Here is a 17,006-nt window from a genome sequence, read left to right on the forward strand (position 1 = left end):
CTCTGGAACAAAAATACATTATATGTTAAAAAAAATAAATAAGAAGATAGCAGGAAGGGAAAAATGAAGGGGAGGAAATCGGAGGGGGAGACGAACCATGAGAGACGATGGATTCTGAGAAACAAACTGAAGGTTCTAGAGGGGAGGGGGGTGGGAGCATGGGTTAGCCTGGTGATGGGTATAAAGAGGGCATGTACTTAATGGAGCACTGGGTGTTAGACTAGACAATGAATCATGGAACACTACCTCAAAAACTAATGATGTAATGTAAGATGAGTAACATAACATAATAAAATGAAATTAAAAAAAGAAAGGTATTGTTAGAAATGGTTAGAATTTCTCTGTATATATAAATTTGACAATGACAATATTTAAACTTTGCAAAAATCACATATTATTATTATTATTATTTTCAACTTACAACTATGAAAACTGAATGTTAGATTAAGATCTGGAAGGAATAGTGCCAAGACACAATACCAAATGTTCTGACTCATAGTACTAATGGATTAATGGTGAAGTGATCTGGATTATAATCCAGGGTCTACCACTAATTATCTCTAGACCTTTATTTAATAAGTGTCAAAGAAATCATCTAACCAGTGTGGCCCCATTTCATTACTCTAATGTTACAGTAAGGTTAAACCAAATGTTCCAAACTCGGACTCTTATAGGAGGCAAATAGGTATGTGTATAAATGAAGCATGCCGCATGTGGATTTCTTCAGACTAGACAGTGCATGTCCTGTCTAAAAGTGCCCCTCAGTGCTCAGCTCAAATCAATTATTGTACCATGTTGCCAGTTCTTCAGTATTTTTCAAAAGAAACATGAACTCTGGACTTCCTTATAAAATCACCTAATCTGTAATTTAATGCAAATGTTTAAAAACACTGTGGAGACCAAACATGTCAGGCCACATTTAGCCCATTTTCTACTTTTAAACTAGTACCAGAGAAAGCCTCCCTTCCTTGAACTTGGGATGCAAACCATTTATTAGGCATCTACCAATACAAGAGCAACATGAATAAATGAAAATTTGTATGTATGTGCCTATGGATGGTAGTTTTTGTCTTTTAAATGTAAGCACATTACATATTTCGACATAAGAAATAAGCTAACAAAATTATAGTCCTTTGGATCAAAACTTGCTTTCTCTTCTCAATTAAATGGAATGTAGAACTTTATCTGCCACCTCAGAGTTTCAAAATTTAATCTGTTTATGTAACTCACAGATTCACACTTCCTAATCTAGAGGTAACAGTTGGGCTTAACACATGTTCTGGTTTAAAATAAAGATTATATTTCAGTCCCTCTTGCACTGAAGAATAGGCGACAACAACAATAAAAAAAGAATTTTTAAAAAAGTAGTATCTGAATGAAATTATGAGTTAAATATACTAGGTAGTAATATTGGCAACATAAAACCAATTTAATTTGCCTTCTTCACTAGTTGCCTTGGTATTAAAAAATAAACATTTTAATAAGCATTTACGTAGAATTATACATACTCAAAATATTTAATATTTATGTTTCTAATCCAATCATTTTCAAGTAAAATAGATTATTTATGTTGCAAAGCACTGATCAAAAGCAGATTTAATTATTTTGGAGGAGTAAAACATATGAGTTAGTTTGTAGAAATAAAAGTATTTAATTGAGGGAATTTGGGGGAAGAGTATATATGACATTAAAACACTGGAGAAGCAGCCCAAATAAGGAAGAGGGGAGTCAAGGAGTTGGATGACCCAAGGGCAAGTTGGAGTTTAGAGTTTAATCAAGTAGAAGAGTGGTGCTTCCTTTTGTTGATGATATTATACTAAGAAAAGCAATATGTAAATGATTGAAATAGCAACTGGACGAAGAGGAACATGTGTTCTAGCCAGTAGAGCTCCCTTATATTAAGGGATTTTTTGAATTTGAAAAAAACAAAGGCAACAAAAGCAAAAATAAACCAGTGGCCCATTGGGCTACATCAAACTAAAAAGCTTCTGCACAGTGAAGGAAACCACCAACAAAATGAAAAAGCTATCAAATAGTAGGAGAAACTATCTGCAAATCATATGCCTGATTAGGGGTTAATATCCAAAATATATAAAAAACTCATATAAGACCAAAAAAAAAAAATCTGATTTAAAAATAGGCAGAGGACCTGAGTAGACATTTTTCCAAAAAAGACATATAGATGGCCAACTGACACATGAAAAAATGCTCAAGATCACTAATTAGGGAAATGTAAATCAAAACCACAATGAGCTATTTACCTCACACCTGTTAGAATGGCTATTACCAAAAAGACAAGATATAAGTGTTGTCAAGGATGTGCAGGAAAGAGAATCCTTTTGCACTGTTGATGGGAATGTAAATGCAACAACTACGGAAAACAGTTTGACATGTTTTCAAAAACTTAAAAACAGGGGCACCTGGGTGGCTCAGTCGGTTGAGAGGCTTGCTTTTTGGCTCAGGTTATGATCTCGGGGTCTGGGATTGAGCCCCACCTTGGGCTCCACTCTCAAGTGGAGTCTGCTTGGGATTCGCTCCCTCTCCCTCCGCCCCTCCCCTCCCCACTCACAAAGGCAAACACAGGTGCTCATGCACTCTCTCTCTCTCTCCCTCTCTCAAATAAATTTTTAAAAACTGAAATATTATAAAAAACTTAAAGATAGAACTACCATAGGATCTAGCAATTCAACTTCTAGATATTTATCCAAAAAAACAACAAAAAACATTAATTCAAAAAGATATATGTACCCCCACGTTCACTGCAGCATTAGGTACAAGAACCAAGACATGGAAGCAACCTAAGTGTCCATAGATAAATTAATGGATAAAGAAAATGTGGTATATGTATGTATACAATGGGATGTTATTCAGCCATAAAAAAGAAGGAAATCATGCCATTTGTAAACAACATACGGACCTTGAGGGCATTATGCTAGATGAAATAAGTCAGACAGAGAAAGACCAATACTATATGACCTTACATATATGTGGAATCTCAAACAAAGAACTCATAGATACAAAGAATGACCACAGGTGGAGGGCGGGGGTCACAGATAAATTGGTGAAGGTATTCAAAAAGTGTAAGCTTCTACTTTTAAGAGGAATAAGTTCTGAAGATACAATATACAAAATGTGGATTAGAGTTAATAATACTTTATTGTATATTTGGAAGTTGCTAAGAGAATAGATTTAAAAGTTCTCAGTACACACTAAAAATTATGACTATGTGAGGTGATGGATGTGTCAACTAACCTTATTGTGGTAATCATTTCACAATATATACATATCTCAAATCATTATGCATGCTTTAAACTAATATAATGTTATGTGTCAATTTTATCTCAGTAAAACTTAAATAAAAGCTTTGAAATTTAAAAAAGTAAAATTACTGTATTGTCAGTTTTATACAGTGCAATAAATAGTTAAAAACAAAGTTCAAAATCAGTTGGACTTAAGTCTGAATCTGAACTCTATCACTGATTAGATGTGTATCCATCCACAAGTTATTGACCTCTCACCTGTTACACACCTAACAGATAAAATAGTAAATAGAGTACTTTGAACAATAAATATATGGATCTTTAAAAGCAACTGAAAATGGTAGCTGCTATTACTGTGTTCTTTTCTACTTAGTATTACAGAGATATTTTTTTATGTTCAGTATTTTTTCATAAATGTCACTCAGAAAACATTTACCATAAACTTTATGTATGTATGTAATGGTATATTGCACTTACGGTAGTGAACACTCAGATATCTGTAACATAGTTGCTAATGAGGCAAAGCCTCATTGAGTAGAACCCTAATCACCCAAACTGGAATTACTTAGTATGAATATGAGAAAATGTACCAGAAGATGCTAAACTCAACTAAATTAAGTTTATCTAATTGCTACAAGAGCAAAGACTTGTCATTTTCTAATACTAATATCTGAAAACTTCACCAATGTCAAGAATATAGCCATTTTCCATTGAAGTTATGTAAGAATAACATATATATAGCAATACCTGTTGCTCTTCTAGGATCACTATGTGACAAGTGCTGCTGATTTTAATAATGACATTGCAACATTCCATGAATTATATTTCCTGATGTATAACTAAGAGAATGTTGCCATCTATATATTGTAGAGTTTTCCCTTCAAAATGAATAATCCACCTGAATTCATTAAAAGTAATTCAGACTCTAATATCTACTCTAATATCTACATTTCCAAACTTCTCTAGGAAAATACATAAATAGGATCAATCCATTCTTCTGCTACAATTTCTTAATAATTCCAAATGACTAGAAAATCAAGATTCCCTATTTTGATATTCAAAATCTCCAAAAACTTGGTTTCAATCTATCATAATCATCCTCACATTCCACCATAAACCACTCAGCCTATCTACTCTGTATTCTACCATGAATCCATGCCTGATTGTGGATTAATCCATAAACACATCCTACATCCCTTGCTTCTATCCCTGTAATCATGCCCTCTCTTCTCACATTCTATCATCATGTCCTGCTCATCCTTCTGAAATTTATGTATTTTTCAAGAACCCTAAAAAACTTTGTCTGCGAAGAGTTCCTAAAGCCTTTGTAGCTGAAATTAATCATCCTTTCACAAAACTTTAATAGTATTTGCATTATATTTCCTTTTGGGTACACATTTCAACTTTCAATTATAAACATTTAGGGATATAATTATTCTCATAAAGAGTATAAGCTTGATCATTTTTAATCCTAAAAGCTTAGAACAGTTCCTTGAAATAATCAATATTTGATATACTGATGAATTTTATTCAATTGCATGCCCTACAATCATTATTACCATCTCTTAATAAGCAAGAATATAAAGAAAAGATTATAGTCACAAAGATGTCAACAAATGGCAAATAGATCAGCACCGAAAATTTCTGTGCATGAAGTCAGTACTTCAATACAGTGGATAATTGTTCACCCAATCAAATCTTCTTTTTAAAGATTTCTTTATTTGAGAGAGAGAGAGAGAGAGTGCACGTGCAAGCAGAAGCAGAGGGAGAGAGAGAAGCAGACTCCCCACTGAGTGCAGAGCCTGAGACATGGGGCTTGATCCCAGGACCCTGAGATCATGACGTGAACTGAAGTCAAACACTTAACTGACTGAGCTACCCAGGTGCCCCCACCCAATCAAATCTTTAAAAATTATGATAATGGCAGATAACCAAGTATCAGCACTATAACTACAATATTTCAAATATTAAATAAAAGAAACATATCACTGATACTAACCAATATCCAAGACAAGTATTTAACATAATGATACCAAGAAACTACTTATATCAAATTAAGTAATCATTTGCCAATATTAACCAATTTCATGTAACTCATTCTTCTAATGCCAATAAAAGTTTTTAACATGCATGCAGTTGCCTAGAAGAATGGATACTGCGATAAGCTAGAAATTTTTAAAATTAAACTGCAAAAGCAATCAATATTATATAATCATAAAAGATATATTTTGTAGAAGTGATCTGGTTGGACACATGTATAAATAAATATAACCCAGCAGAGTAAAACTCCAAAATTTCTGTATCACTACTGTCATTCATTTGTATAATAATTACTGAGCGCCGAAGGATATGGAAATAAACCTCCTCTCACTGGGCTGACACTCCATAGTCTCAAACAATTGTGTGACCTCTACTACCTCTCTTCTGCTACTAGTTAACATCTGCTTTCTGCTAGGGCTCATGGAGCCTCCCCCTGTAAATGTACAGCTCTATACTTGGCAAAGAATGCACAAGAAACCCACAGAAAGACCTCTGCCACTACCCCAACAGCTTGCTCCGTTTTTGCTCCCTGTTCCACATATTCTAGCTGTTTCAAGCTGCCCTGAATTCTGATCTCAACCTCCTCAGCTCAGCTGCCTCCACAGCTAGAACATGGGAAATATTTTTATTGGCCCCAGCTAGATATCAAGGGTGAATACCAAGCTCATATTAAATATATTCCTACTCTCAAGGATCTCAGGCCTATGCTGTGCATTGACAAGTGTCAAAAACAGATGCTTTGTACATTTTGCCCATATTTATAGTTATTTACAGTAGTACGGCACATTCAGTACCAGTTGCTCCAACATGGGACAAAATCAGAAATCAGGTTGAATGTTTTCTTAAATTAATTAATTAAGCCAACACTTATTTCTTGTCTTTTTATTTTAACCATTCTGACTTAAAGGTGTAAAGTGATACCTAATTGGGGTTTTGATTTGCATTTCCCTGATGATTAGTGATGTTAAGCATCTTCTCATGTGTCTGTTGGCCATCTGTATGTTTTCTTTGAAAAAATGTCTATTCAGGTCCTCTGCCCATTTTTTAATTGGATTGTTTTTTTGGAGCTGAGTTGCATGAGTTCCTTATATATTTTGGATATTAATCTCTTATTGGATATATCATTTGTATCTTCTCTCATTCAGTAGGTTGACTTTTCATTTTGTTGGTTATTTTCCTTCACTGTGCTGAAACTTTCTATTTTGATGCAGTCCTAATAGTTTATTTTTGCTTTTGTTTCTCTTGCCTTAGGAGACATATCTAGTAAAATGTTGCAAATGCCAATGTCAGAGAAAATATTGCTTGTGCTCTCTTCAAGGATTTTTATGATTTTCAGGCCTCACATTGAGTTTTTGTGTTTATTTTCAGCCACTGTAGAAGACAAGTATGGTGGGTCCTCAAAAGATTGAAAATAGAAATACCCTGTAATCTAGTAATTCCACTACAGGGTATCTACCCAAAGAAAATGAAAACACTAATTTGGAATGATATATGCAACCCTATGTTTATTGCAGCATCATTTATAATAGCCAAGATATGGAAGATGATGGTTCCTAGAGGAGAGCAGGATGGGTAAAGGGGACTGCAGATACAAGGTTCCTGGAGTGGGGGGTGGGGTGGAAGGGATGGGGTGACTGGGTGATAGACACTGGGGAGGGTGTGTGCTCTGGTAAGCGCTGTGAATTGTGCAAGACTGTTGAATCTCAGATCTGTACCTCTGAAACAAATAATGCAATATATGTTAAGAAAAAAAAAAAGAAGAAGAAGGTAGCAGGAGGGGAAGAATGAAGGGGGGGAAATCGGAGGGGTAGACGAACCATGAGAGACGATGGACTCTGAAAAACAAACTGAGGGTTCTAGAGGGAAGGGGGTGGGAGGATGGGTTAGCCTGGTGATGGGTAGTGAGGAGGGCACATTCTGCATGGAGCACTGGGTGTTATGCACAAACAATGAATCATGGAACACTACATCTAAAACTAATGATGCAATGTATAGGGATAATATAAGAATAAAAAAATTAAAAAAAAAAAAGGTTCCGGTTATGGAATGAATAAGTCACAGAAATAAAAGGCACAGCATTAAGAATATAGTCAATGATATTATAATAGTGATGCATGGTGACAAATGGTAGCTACAGTTGTACTGAACATAGCATAATGTATAAACTTGTCAAATCACTATGTTGTGTACCTAAAATGTATATAACATTGTGTCAACTCTACTCAAATAAAAATTCAATTAAGAAATTTTGTAATTAGATAGGTTTTAAGAGATTGTTTTGCAAATTCTAATTGTCATCCCCACAGAAAAAAAAAATCAGTTGAAGTTGAGAAGCTTCATGAACCTGAACTGGTTTTAAAGCTATCTTCTCTATGAAGTACTTCTCAGTTCCTATAATCAGAATCCTTTTCCATGATCCCATTGGACTTACTGTTCTCAGATTGTATCATGATTATAAATTCAACCAACTTCACTTTTTAGCTTTTTGGATGTTTTTCTCCCTCACTTGGTTATAAGTTCCTTAAAGGTAATTTACAGCTTTGCATGTTCCATAATGCCTATAATAGTGCTCCATGCATAGAAATGACTTAACAAATGTTCTCTGAATTTTAAAGTTGTATGAGGAAATTCATCTAAATAGAATCTTCAGTTTTTCCTCTAGTCATTTTAAAGCGACTTTAAATGACTTTTCCTTATTCAGAGAAAATTCAGAATTTAAAATAAAATTATCCATTAATCTTTTTCTAACTTTTTGGCATTTTTATTTTCTAATCTCTTTTTGACAATATACATCCACTTTATATTTAATTGCACTCATACTTTTAAGACTAAAAATATAACACTCATACTTTTAAGACTAAAAATATACCCATTTCTTCTTTGATTTTGATCTTCTTTCTGGATTGAATTCATCACAAAACTTTTGTTTTCTACTACTGCTAAAACCTACCACTTCTCAGTGTCTTTAAATATCTTTCTTTGGCTCTTTTTTGCTTCTTTTTGCTTTTTTGTGCCCTTTCCTTTCCTTACTACCTGTATAAAAGAGTTGGTTGCTTTGAGAAACACACAACCATTAAGTATGAATATGAAATCACCAATGTTCTTCACCACACACTGAACTTAAAGCAATAAAATCTTTTTCCAGCTGAAAGTCTTGTACCAATAATTACTAATAAAATTCATTCCTATAATCTTCAGTGAATTTAAGTGAAAAGTACTAGAAAACACTTAAGATATCACTCTGTTTGGCTCATGGTTACTATCCTTTTAAAACAATGTCTGAAACAGGTCATTAATTCTTCTTATCTTTTTTTATATGTCTATCATGCTTAAGATCTGAATACCTGCTTTTTTTTTTTTTTAAAGATTTTATTTATTTATTTGACAGAGAGACACAGCGAGAAAGGGAACACAAGCAGGGGGAGTGGGAGAGGGAGAAGCAGGCCTCCCGCCAAGCAGGGAGCCTAATGTGGGGCTCGATCCCAGGACCCTGAGATCATGACCTGAGCCGAAGGCAGACGCTTAACGACTGAGCCACCCAGGCGCCCTGAATACCTGCTTTCTAAAAATAATGATTGAAATACTGACAAATGTATTGTTAAATACTGTAATTAGCTTTTCCACATTGGCATTTTAACAAGTCTGAAATGTATGTACATTCTATTGTCTGGAACAAAACCTTTACTTTCATTTTGTTCATATTGCTCACAATGGAATAAATAATGTTTAATATATTCTCTAGGAAGTCATAAAATCTTGGGAAATATAATGTAATAAGTCTAATAAAACATATTCTTATTTGAAAAAAAAAAAAAACTGGCCTTAAGTTTTTCAGTCTACGATGCAAATATCATATTCCCTACTTTGGTTTGTAGGAACAAAACAACCTCACATCATAATTAAATATAACATTTTTAGTTTTTTTAAAATTATGATGCAATTTAAATGACTATAAAGATAATATATTATTAAAATATGATAATTTTCTTATATTTACTCCATTTTAGTATTTAGATTACTTCCAACATTTCAAAATTATATATTAAGGTATAATAAGCAGGCTTATGCATAAATATCAGTATTCACTAAATTATTCCTTGAAGGATTTTCAGAAGCACAATTGTTATATAAAATGGTATGAGTAGGATGGGGGCGAGAATGAGGAGTGACTGCCAATAGGCATGTAGGGTGATAGAAATGTTCTAAAATTGGATTGTGGTGATGTCTGTACAACTCTGTAAGTTACTTAAAATAATTTACTTGTACACTTAAAAGGAGTGAATTGTATGATATGTAAATTACATTTCCATAAAGTTGTTATAATTTTTCAAAAGAAAAAAGAAAACAGGGACATTCTCCAACCAGACATTGAGAGACATGGAATGAGAAAGGAAAATATAACCCATACATATGGAAAAGAGCAGGCAACAGAAACTGCCAGTGAGAGCAAACAGATGTCAGATTTAACAGAAAAAGACTCCAAAGTAGCCATTAAAAATACATTCAAAAAACTAAAAGAAAACCATAATTAGAGAAGTAAAGGTAGGTATGATGACAATGTCATATTAAATAGATTATCAGAGTGCCTGGGTGGCCCAGTCAGTTAAGTGTCCAACTCCTGGTTTTGGTACAGGTCTGATCTCAGGGTCATAAGATCAAGCCCCACACGGGCTCAGCACAGAGTCTGCTTGAGTTTCTCTCTCTTTCTCTGCCCCTGCCCCTGTGCTCGTGCTCTCTCACTCACTCTCTCACTGAAATAAGTAACTAAATCTTTAAAAAAGTTATTAAATAGAGAATATCAATTAAGAGAGAAATACTATAAAAAAAAATCCAAATGGAAATTCTAGAGCTGAAAAGTGTAACTGAATTGAAAATTTTTCTACAGGTGCTCAACAAAAGGTTTGAACAGAGGACAGAATTAGCACACATGAAAATAATAAAGATTATGTAATCCAAAAACCAGAAAGAAAAAAGAGTAAAGAAAAATTGGAGCCTCAGAGAAATGTGGGAAACAACTAAGTATACCAACATATGCAAAATGGGAATAGCAGGAGTAGAGAAGAAAGAGAAAAGAGAAAAATATTCAAAAACTTGATGAACTGAAAACTTCCCCAATTTTTGGAAAACATTAATTTGCACTTTCGAAAGCCCATGAACTCAAAGAAAAATAAAAGCAAAGAAATCTACAAACAGAAAAATCATAGTAAAAATGCTGGAAGCTAAAGACAAGGAGACAATCTTAAAAGCAGCATGAGAAAAATGACTCTTCACCCAAAAAAGAACACCAATAAGATCAAAAGTTGACTTCTCACCTAAAAAAATGGGAGGCCAGAACATAGTGAAATAAAACATTCAAAGTGCTCAAAGAAAAAACTTTCAACCAAGAATTTATATCCAGAAAAGCTATCTGAAAGCAAAATGAAATACATTCACAAAAAAATAAAAATGGAGATAATTTGTTGCTATTTGACCCACCCTACAAGAAATAACAAATGGAGTCCTTCAAATGAAAAGTAAGAAACCCAAAAAATAATTTGAATACACACACACACACACAGGGACAAATATTAAAGATAAGTGAAGTAAAATCAAACATGTATAATCAAATCTCTGAAAAGGAAAACCAAAGTAAGGAAGCAACAAATTAGTATATATAAGAAAAAATTCTTAAAATATAAAAAGATGCAAAACTACATACTGAAAGTACAAACCACTTATCTGAGAAATCAACTCCAAACAACCAAGACATATCTAGCAAAATTACTAGATATAAGGAAAAAAAAAATGCTTTGAACATGTAGGCAAAAAGAACAAGTGCCTGATAACAGAAAAGATATTAGAACTGTCATCAGACTTTCAACAAAACATTTCAACCCAGAAGAAAATCAGTAACATATTTAAGACATTCAAAGAAAGGTTAGTCAAGGATTTTAAAAGCAGGCAAATGCCTTTCAAGTGTAAACACCCCTAATAAACTAATAATGAAATGCAGTTCTCAAGAAATACTATTCCCATAAGCCCTTCTAGAGAAATACACTACAGAATGAGCTTCAGATAGCCAAAATACATCAATATAAGGAATGTGATGAAACAAATATATAAGTACTTAAAGGACTGCAACTAGGGATTTTTAAAATTGAGAATAGTATGAAATAACTACATATACTCACAATGTAGATAATACCATGTATTAGTCTGTTAGTGTTGCTACAACAAGGTACCAGAGTCTGGGTAGTTTAAACAAAAATTTATTTCTTTACAATTCTGGGGGCTAGAAGTCTAAAATCAAGGTGTCAGCAGACCTGGTTCCTTCTGAAACCTCTTCTCCCTGTATCTTCATATGGTTTTCCCTCTGTGCATGTTTGTATCCTAATTTCCTCTTATAAGGACACCATTCATATTAAATTAAGACCCACCTTAATAGCCACTTAAGTTTAATTACCTCTTTAAAGACCCTATCTCTAAATATGGTCACATTCTAAGCTACTGGGATCTAGGACTTCAGCATAAAAATTGGGGGGTGAATACAATTCAGCCTATAACATACTTAAACTATTAAAAAATGGCAAGGAGAATGAAGAGAACATATGCAAAGGAAATTAACTGTTTTCAGTAATAATGTCAGTAGAGTAATATTGGTAGTATTGTTCAGAGATTGTTGTACATGTGACTATGGGCTTTCCTAATCCTATTACCCTCTGTACACTTGACAACCACTATTCTCAATATAGAAAAAAGGAGATACAGATTTAACTTAGAGAAGGTCAAATTAAACCAAAGTCCTCAATTTCACACTAATAAAAACTAAGGATTCATGGAATAATGGCTGATTCCAGGACTGAAACAACAAAATGTTCAGAATGAGTCTGAAATACTATCATGGGAAATAGCAAGAAATCTATCAAAGACTACAGGGTCAGGTCAAGGGACTAAGGACAATTGGAACAGACATTCATTGCTCAAAGGTGGGACAATTTTAATTTCAAAAAGGACAGTAATGGCTACAGATTGAAACACTTCAAATACATTTAAATCCATGAGTTTATAATGAAATTTTAAAAACGGCAATTGAAGATCTTTGAATAATGAAGAAATGAAATTAGGTTATACATTTCCCCTCTTGACCATCAGGAAGCATTAATTAGACTGAGTTGGTGGAGTAAAAACATGTTAGTATATACAAAATGTTTCAATAATTAGATAAAAACCTTGTAGGAATTACAGATTTTAATTTAAGACCAGTGAGTAAAAATTACATGAACTGGATAATAAAATAAGTCTAAAGGCATTACATTGGTGGGGGGAAGTAGAACCAGGTCACTGGAAAAATAGAACACTTTTCTCACCATTCACCGAAATTCTAGGATTTTAAACATAGTATAGCTTTAAAGTAATACACCTGAGTTTTTAAAAGATTTTATTTATGTTTTTGAGAGAAAGAGAGCACGCAAGAGAAAGAAAGAGAGAGTGCACATCTGGGGGCGACGGGGTGGAGAGGGACAAGCAGACTGCCTGCTGAGCAGGGAGTCCAAGGCAGAGCTCAATCCCAGGGCCCTGGGATCATGACCTGAACCAAAAGCAGAGGCTTAACCAACTGAGCCACCCAGGCGCCCCACAACTGATTTTTTTAAAATTTTTATTATGTATGTTAATCACCATACATCACTAGTTTTTGATGTAGTGTTCCATGATTCATTGTTTGCATATAACACCCAGTGCTCCATGCAGAACATACCCTCTTTAATACCCATCACCAGGCTAACCCATCCCCCAAACCCCTTCCCTCTAGAAGCCTCAGTTTGTTTCTCAGAGTCCATAGTCTCTCATGTTTCATCTCCCCCACCGATTCCCCCCCTTCATTTCTCCCTTCCTACATCTTCTTTTTTTTTTTTTTTAACATATATTATTTGTTTCAGAGGTACAGGTCTGTGATTCAACTGTCTTACACAATTCACAGTACTCAATGTCTATCACCCAGCCACCCCATCCCTCCCACCCCCCACCACTCCAGCAACCCTCAATTTGTTTCCTGAGATTAAGAATTCCTCGTATCAGTGAGATCATATGATACATGTCTTTCTCTGATTGACTTATTTCGCTCAGCATAATACCCTCCAGTTCCACCCACGTCGTTGCAAATGGCAAGATTTCATTTCTTTTGATGGCTGCATAATATTCCATTGTGTGTGTATATATATATCTCACATCTTTATCCATTCATCTGTCGATGGACATCTTGGCTCTTTCCATAGTTTGGCTATTGTGGACATTGCTGCTATAAACATCGGGGTGCACATACCCCTTCGGATCACTACATTTGTATCTTTGGGGTATATACCCAGTAGTGCAATTGCTGGGCCGTAGAGCAGCTTTATTTTCAGCTTTTTGAGAAACCTCCATACTGTTTTCCAGAGTGACTGCACCAGCTTGCATTCCCAACAACAGTGTGGGAGGGTTCCCCTTTCTACGCATCCCTGCCATACTGTTTTCCAGAGTGACTGCACCAGCTTGCATTCCCAACAACAGTGTGGGAGGGTTCCCCTTTCTACCCATCCCTGCCAAGTCTGTCGTTTCCTGACTTGTTTTTAGCCATTCTGACTGGTGTGAGGTGGTATCTCATTGAGGTTTTGATTTGGATTTCCCTGATGCCGAGCGATGTTGAGCACTTTTTCATGTGTCTGTTGGCCATTTGGATGTCTTCTTTGGAATAATGTCTGTTCATGTCTTCTGCCCATTTCTTGATTGGATCATTTGTTCTTTGGGTGTTGAGTTTGATATTTTAAAGCAAATATAGCTAAACAAATATGATCACAAGTGGTATATCTTCCAAAAGAATCACCTTAGAAATAATAGAATGTCTATTACTGAAAACATTCCTTATATCTAGGATTTTTAAAAACATTTTCAGAATTTACAGCATTTTTAAAGATCTTTATTAACAGGTGCTTGCAGTTTGCTGACTTTTTTGAAAAACAATTTAAGTTGTAAACATTTATTACAAATTAAAAATGAGGTTCTTAAAAATCTCAACTTTTCCAGATATGAGACAATTTAAAAACCTTTATAAGTATATTGAGGAAAACAAGGCTTTAAAAAAAAATGTTTGCCATTATCAAAAAAGAGACGTCTTTAGGTAAAGATAGTAAAAACTCCAGTCTGCAGAGATATGCAGAAAGTTTTAATTATCTGGTCAATGAACAAAAATTAAGCACTTGAAATCTTCAACTCCAACCTTCTGTTATTTTTTATTGCAGCAACTTCGTATTCACTTTCTCTTGTTGGATGATTAAACTAATGGTAAGATGATAGCAGAGATGGTAAGCCTGCATTTACTCAGCCCTACACAGCCTTGGTAGGGGACTAATTCTCCACTGGTGGACCAGCAGCTTTGTCTCTTTGCCATCTTATCACTTAGGGCTTTCTGGGCTTCTGTGTTGTGGTAATTGAAGTTGTAGCAGTACAGATGTTGAGGTGGCTGCTGAACTTGGGTCTCATCTCCTTGATTTTCCTTATCTCTTTCACTGCCATCCTCTTTAGGCTATCTTTGGCAAGGAGGGCCCCTGTGGAATGGTCATTTATAACGCCAATGCATATTCTGTCTCACTGGTCTACCTTGCTCTCCTGCACCCTGGTTGTCAGCACCCTCCATCACTTCTCCCCGCACAGGAAGGTTGGAATACTCTGGTCAAAACCCATCGGGTTTCCACACGTAGTAAAGTGGGCACCATGGCCTGCATTAGGGCCTGGCCTTCAGGAGCACTTTCTGATCCTGCATTCTTTTCCCCATTCTCACTATTCTGGAAATCCTACTAATAATTGCGTGGAGGACCCCTGCAACATGGATAGTGTTCATAATTTAGCAGATTACAGCCTGCTGCACATTTACTGCCTTGCACTGGAAATCTACCAGGGCCTGTAACATTTGTTGCCTTGCACCCTTTTTATCCTTTCAATGATATCAAACTCGACAGGCTCTCCATCTTGTATACTACAAAGGTACTTCCTGGGGTTATTCTTTTTTATGGCAGTCTGGTGTACAAATACATATTCTTTGGTGTCATTCCTGTTGATTAAACCGTATCTGTTTCTCACGCGGAACCATTTTACTGTTCCCAAAAACTTCCTTGTGATGAACTTGACTCTTCAGGCACTGCCAATATGAGGCCACCCTTGCTGCTGCTCACTTTGAGGCTAGATCTCGGCCTCACTGCTCCAGGTTGCAGTGATGGTGAGTGGAGCCAGCAGCAGCAGTGGTGGTTCTTGGTGAGGAGAAGGTGGACAGGAGAGCTGCTCAGGGCTCTCTGGGATCCGCTCTCCACTTCCACTATTGATTGAACACTGCAGCATTTTAAATTACATTTTTGAAGGCAAACTGTCATCCTCAAGGGATGGATTTAATTTTTGGAAAAAGAATAACAACTTGAAGCCATGTCTGATGAACTAATAGGTGTCACAAAAACGATCTATTATCAAAAATATAGCATAGCTCTAAAGTAATGAGAACTGTTTTCTTGTGTCACTTAAAAACTGACCCTTCAAAAGCAATTCCAAAAGAACTGCAACTAACTTGAAAAATGGTAGCATACTTTGAGTCAGTATCCTAAAGATACTGACTAAAATGAAAAATCATTTAAAGTATGACAGTTTAAAAATAAAGCTTCACTATTTTGCAGAGAAAGCTTACATAATCATATTCATGTGCACGTAAGTACATATTACTCAGAGGTTTTTCTATAAATTTTTATTTACAAATATATTGAGCATAAATAAATGTATACTACAGTAAAAGCAAATAATCAGGAGACCAGAAGAAAACAGCTACATATAAACAGTTCTTCAAAAGAACAAAACGATGGAAGTGGGAGTTACAGAATATTATAAAGGCAGAGAGAGAAAATCTTGTTATGCAATGTACTAGAACGATACAAGCAAAACTAAACAACTATATTTTCAATCATAAATTAATGTTTCTCTTTCAATTCTGAAAAAAAATACTACTGTCTTCATTAAATAAAAGACTTTTCACCCATCTCAACTAACTGTAAGGTGATAATCAAGATCACCCATGACCGCCATGCTGCTAAATCCAATAGCCATTTCTCAGTCCTGAATTTACTTAACCTGTCAGAAGCATTTGAAAATTAATCACCTCCTCTTACTTTAAAAACATCCAGGACACCATACTTTCCTGTTCTCCGGCATTTTCCTCTTACTCCCTTGCTCTCCTTCTAATTTTCCCTTACTAGGTCCTTCTCATCTCCACAACCTGCAAACTTTGGCTTTTCCAAGGAGCCATTACTCAGTCATCTTTTATCTCTGAACTCACTTCATTGGTATCTAAATCCAGTCTCATAGCTTTAAATCCTCTCTATACCCTACCAATGCTAAAGTTCAATCTCCAACCTAGACTTCCCCCCACCAAACTGCAGGCTTGTATCACTTCTCCATTTAGATGTCTAACTGACCTCTCAAACATATGTCCAAAACCAAACCCTGACCTTACTCCCCAAAATTTGGTCTTTCCAAATCTTTCCTATCTTAGTAAATAAAAAACCCATCAGTTCAGTTGTTCAGACTAAAATAATTGGGTCACCTTTGAATCTTCTCTTGTACCTTTAGCGCACATTCCTAGGGAAAGAAAATGCTACTGGCTTTACCTCCAAAATATATGCAAAACCTGACCTCTTAGAGTATTTTAGGTATAGC

General features: G+C 35.1%; 1 protein-coding gene and 1 pseudogene across 7 annotated transcripts in view; both read right to left on the minus strand.

Annotated features, from left to right (window-relative positions):
- The window catches only part of NBEA (neurobeachin), a 683,633-nt gene that overhangs the window by 550,365 nt on the left and 116,262 nt on the right, over positions 1-17,006 (minus strand). The gene's annotated exons all lie outside the window — the stretch shown is intronic.
- Positions 14,430-16,376, minus strand: LOC118009620 (annotated as a pseudogene).

The sequence above is a fragment of the Mirounga leonina genome, unplaced genomic scaffold (genome assembly GCF_011800145.1).
Source record: "Mirounga leonina isolate KUSES-001 unplaced genomic scaffold, KU_Mleo_1.0 Mir_127, whole genome shotgun sequence".
NCBI lineage: Eukaryota > Metazoa > Chordata > Mammalia > Carnivora > Phocidae > Mirounga > Mirounga leonina.